At 54.9% G+C, this 4,950-nt stretch overlaps 1 protein-coding gene across 1 annotated transcript in view; it reads right to left on the bottom strand.

The window, feature by feature from the left end:
- SRRM3 (serine/arginine repetitive matrix 3) overlaps positions 1–4,950 on the bottom strand; it is a 33,803-nt gene that overhangs the window by 3,893 nt on the left and 24,960 nt on the right. The gene's annotated exons all lie outside the window — the stretch shown is intronic.

The raw sequence follows: 4,950 nt of genomic DNA, 5'->3' as shown, positions 1-4,950 counted from the left end.
GACGGGACGGAGGATCCCGGCAGAGAGAAGAGAGAGAGGGCGGGCACCGGGAGGCCGGGCCAGGGCCAGCCCACCAGGCCAGGCCGCCCAGCGCTTGGGGGTGGGTGAGGGGATGGAGGGGGCACGGGGCACACGGCACACAGATGGGGGTGGGGGCGAGGCGGGACAACTGAACTCAAAACTGAACCGAAGAAAGGGAGGAAAAACGAAATAAAAAACAAAATCCACAAATGTCATTAGATACCGAAATCAAAAACAATGTCTGAACTCCTGGGGAACTGACATTTTCCTGTTAACATTTTTTCTTTCTTTGTTTTCCGGCCCTGCAGAGATCTGTGGAGCTGTCAGTAGCACCCGACTGTCTTTCTGTTTCTCTCTTTTCTTTTTCTTTCTTTTTCTTTTTCTTTTTTTAAGTTCTGATTTTTTAAGTCCCTCTTGGTTAACGTCCACTTACCAATAAAGTGGCACTTCCTCCTTTAGTAGGTAAGATGTGTAAGAGAAGGGAAAAGCGTGGTAGCGTAAGTTCATCATTAGATTCACAAAAATGCAAGAGAGATAGAGAGAGAGAGAGAAAAACGCAACCACCCCATTCTAGGCCAAGAGGAGGCCATGCCACCTCTGGAGGAAGGATTAGCAGTGCCCGGCTCCTCGGGCCTGAGCAGGCACCTCTTGGGTGACCACTGGATAGAGATGTTGAATGTTTTTCCAAAAGTGGAGTCAGGACACAAGCATCGGGCTACAGAAAACCAGAAAGGGCACCTGGTACCATCAAAAGGGCCCTGGCTGGGAAGCAGGGGTCTGAGAGCCTGCCACAATCTCACTGAGTGACCCTGGCCAAGTCACTTCCCTAGTCTGGGCCTTAGTTTCCCCATCCACAAAATGAGACGGTCAGACTTTGCTTCTGGATGTCCCTTCCAGAGCAAATATTCCAGGATTCCCTGACCACCCTCTCCATCCCCCACCCTCCACAGAACTGACCCTTCCTCCTGTCCTTAGGCTTCCATCCAGTAACAGTTGATTGCACTTGTCTGTCTGTAAGTCTGTCCCCCATCCCTCCCTACCCCCCAATCACCAGCACCAGCTTGACTTGGAGCACCTCCAGGGCCAATGTGGTGTTGGATTCAGCTTTGTAACCTCAGTTTTTATCACAAAACTTGGCATCTAGTAAGGCCTCAGTGCGGTTTGCTGAGGAAGAAATGCCCTTGCAAGGGCCAGGGCCAAACCAGGGAGTCCTAGGAAAGGGGCAGGGTCTGGGTCAAGCTCTACTGGCAGCCTTTTTGGAGGAGAGAGCAAAACCAGCTGCCACGCCTCAGGGCACCTTGCTGCCAGGGACAGGAAGGAGCGTGGCTTCCTTGGCATGGCCCTGGGTGCTTCCTGGAGGGGGTGGGGGTGTGGCGTTAAGACCCCTCTGTGCTAAGCCTGAATCCCTAGATGAAAAAGTCAGCTCCCTCTGGGGCAGGGCACAGCTAGCTCGTGATTGGTGGCTGCAGCAGCCAATGAACACCAGCCATAGCAGGGAGAGCAGCTGTCCAGAGCCAAATGGGCCATGAAGACCTGGGAGAGCCTTCTGTTTAGGGCAGGGGCAGACATAGGCAGGCAGAATGGATATCACTGGGTGCCAAGGTGCCCCTTGAGCACTCTGACTTTCCTGATCACCAGCTCACCTCTGCTAGGAGAGATGGACGCTGGGCTGTTCCGTCATGGCCCCTCTGAAATGGCAATCTATTCTCAGTAGACCGGGAGACACTTGTCTTCCCTAACACATAACCCCCTCCACCCCAGCAGGTGGCCAGTGCCTCACAGCGCCCAAGCCCCCAGAACTAGGTTCCGTCATCCAGCATCCTTTTCCCTCCAGAGGAGGCAAATGAGAAAGAAATCTCCAGGATCCTAAGCACTGAGATCCAAGCCCCTGGGCCAGACTCCCTGTGCTGAGCCGGATGCTTCCTGCCTAGCATGTCTTGAAGTCCAAGCTCTTCCTCACTCCCCTCTCACCTCCTTCAAGCCAAATGGCTGTTAGAGCCCCAGATGATAGTAATTGGCAAAGTGGAACACCCTGGGATTAGCTCTGATATGAGTTTGCTGTGAAACCTTAAGGAAGTGTCCAACTCTGGGAACCTGTTTCCCCATTGGTAAAGTGGGGGATAGCTGGGTCTCTACTAGGTGGGCCTGTACAGGGGCTGAGAGGTTCTTTTCAGAGGACAACTCTTACTCATTGTCCCCTTACAGATGAACAGGGTCAGAGCAGGGCAGGAAGGCCTGGGGCCCCATGGGTATCTCCCAAGTGCCAGGATGGAGGAGGGTGGGAGGAAGGCTATGTTGGGTAGGGTGGCAGATAGCACCTCCCTGGGGAGACTTCTAGAGCCAATCTCACCCTTATCCACCCATCCCTCCAGAAGCCCTGGAGAAAGAGTCACCGTGATCCTGCCAGAGGGTGAGCCTCTTCCCCAGCCTGGGTCTCATTCTTCCCAGGAATTGAGGGAGATCCGAGTCCAGACACCACAGAACTTCATGGACAGACGGGACTGTGGTGGCCAGGGACCTCCAAACATCCCCAGAAGCCTGCTCTCTTGTCCCTCTTGCCTCTTTCCCCTGGCTAATGCCTATCGCCCCCCAACCCTAGCAAGAGGTCACCACCTCCAGGAAGCCTCTCCTGATCCTCACCCTGAGTCGGGTGCTCTCCTCTATGATCCCACAGACCCTTGTTCCTTCCCTTAGTATGGACTCTGCCAGGCTGTGCCAGGGCTGGGGCTACCGTGGCCAGCAGGAGCTCCCCATCCACGGTTCAGCTCTTCCCTCTCATCGTCCTGAGTGATCTTCATCAGTCCTCCAGCCTGACAGGCGGGGGCTGTGAACTCAGGCCTGCCTGCCTCTCCCCTGGTGTGGACACCAAGATGGGGCCTGGTACGGGAGTGCCAGCCTAGTGCTGGCCTAGTGTGTGCGTGTATGAATGAGTGAGTGAGTGCGTGAATGAGGGACCTCGCCTGCCTCTGAGCCCTGCTCCCAGGAGCCCCTCTGCTCCTTGGTACCACCTGCTACCTGACATCTTTTGCTTATGTAAGACATTTTTGAAGGGAAAGATAAGAGTAGCAAGGGACAGGGTGCTTGCCCAGTCCTGGTATCCTTAAGGACAAGAACAAGTGAGCATCTGGAAGAGCTACCCCCTCTAACTCGGCATCTGAAAATCCTATTTCGGGGGCCCTGGTCACATCAGGTACTCCTCGAGGGCAAGGCCTCCACTCCCGCATCAGGCTGGGATGCAGTCTCCTCCGTCAGACCAGCGGCACTTTCTCCCTCCCTGAACAATGTCCTTGTCTGCCCTCCAGCACCACCCAGGGATGAGGGATGCTCTGGTGGGTGAGCTCCCTGGGACCTGCCCCTGGGGCCAGCATAGGGGGAGGAGAGAATGAATAGCCAGGCTTTTCTCTTTTCAAAGCCGAGGATGGAGGCCCACTGAGGCCTCACAAGGGTTGGGGTGTCAAACTTCTGCAGCGGCTCCCAGGTGGGACAGGGAACAGTTTAAAGGGCAAGGACGGGGAGATGGGGCCCCTGAGGACCTACTCCTCATGTGTACCCTCAGTGTGGCTGGATGAGCACCGGGCTGGGAGTCACAAGTCTCAGGATCCAGGCCTGGTTCTCCATCAACATCCTGAGGGCCCCTGGCCCCTACTGACCGTCCCTTCCAGATCATCTGCACTGAGGGACCACATTTAGCCCACATTTGGAAGATGGAAGGATGCTGGGGGACTGAGGGAGCCCCTGACTGGGTTGGGTTGTGGTCCAGGAAGAGGGGTGGGAGAGCTGAGCATCCCCTCCATGTCTCAAGTTGCCCCCACAGAGACTTTGCTAAGTAGGTCATCTACATCCGGTACCTGTTCCTGGCCAGCTCACATCACCCCTGAAGTTCAAGTACCATTACGCCCAAAAGACGGAGCGGTGAGGTTCAGTCCTGGTGCCAGCTGCTGCACCTGCCACCAGGGCAGGACCGTGGGAGCCCAGCAGGCCCTGGAGTGTGGCACAGAGCTCTTTCCTCAGGCCTGACCTCGGCCAGAGCTTCCTCCAAGATCTGGAGGCCAAGAGGCCCAGCACAGGCCCTTCCACCATCACTTATTGCCCAAGGTGGCCCAGGGGACTGGCAGGCGTCGGGGTGAGGGGCTTAGCGGCTACTCCAGACAATAGAAATCAAACTGGCTTCACCGCAGCATACAGCTCAGGAAGGGAACACAAACTCGGAATGCTAAACCACACAGAAATGCATTCGGACAACAAAATGAGAAAGAGAGGGCGTGAGGGAGGCTTGGGGGAATGGGGGCGGGGATGGCGAGGAAGAAGAAAGAGAAGGGGAAGGTGGGAAAGGGGGGAAGAATGAACCAGAAAAGTTGTCAGGAAAAGTCAAGAAAACTAAACGACAAACCAGGAAACACAGCTTTGTAGCTCATTTGGAGAAAATGCAAGTTACAAATGAGTAGTCATTAAAATAAAGAAAGAAAAAGGGAGGGGGAGAAAACCAACCAGAGCGAGATTGAGAGATTGAGAGAGAAATAAAATCACATTCAAACCAAGCAGAGTGGCGGGGCTTATCTGGAGATGGGAGCGGCGCACAGCGGAGCCGGGATACCTACCTTCTCAGTGGTCAGGGACGGGAATGCAATAATAAAAAAGAAAAGAAGGTCTCCGCATTGGGAATGCAGAATCGGGGTAAGACAGTGTCTCTAAGCTGCGCTCCCCCTCTGAATCAGCACAGGGCAGCCGTGTGGCTTTCGGTCTAGTCCCCGGAATGGGAGGGGGGCTCCTGCCCAGCCATTTCTGTTTGCTTCTTTTTTTTTTTTTTTTTTAAAACCCACAGGCTCCAAGAGCCTTAACCTTCAAACAACAGAAAACCTCCAGAGGGCATGCAGGAAGCAGCTGATGGAAACAGAACCACAGCATGGGTGAAGGAGGGGCTGGCAGCCG

Source organism: Lipotes vexillifer, unplaced genomic scaffold (assembly GCF_000442215.2).
Source record: "Lipotes vexillifer unplaced genomic scaffold, Lipotes_vexillifer_v1.1 scaffold12, whole genome shotgun sequence".
In the NCBI taxonomy this organism is placed as follows: domain Eukaryota; kingdom Metazoa; phylum Chordata; class Mammalia; order Artiodactyla; family Lipotidae; genus Lipotes; species Lipotes vexillifer.
The sequence above is the reverse complement of the archived record's forward strand: the minus strand, read 5'-3'. Positions and strand labels throughout refer to the sequence as shown.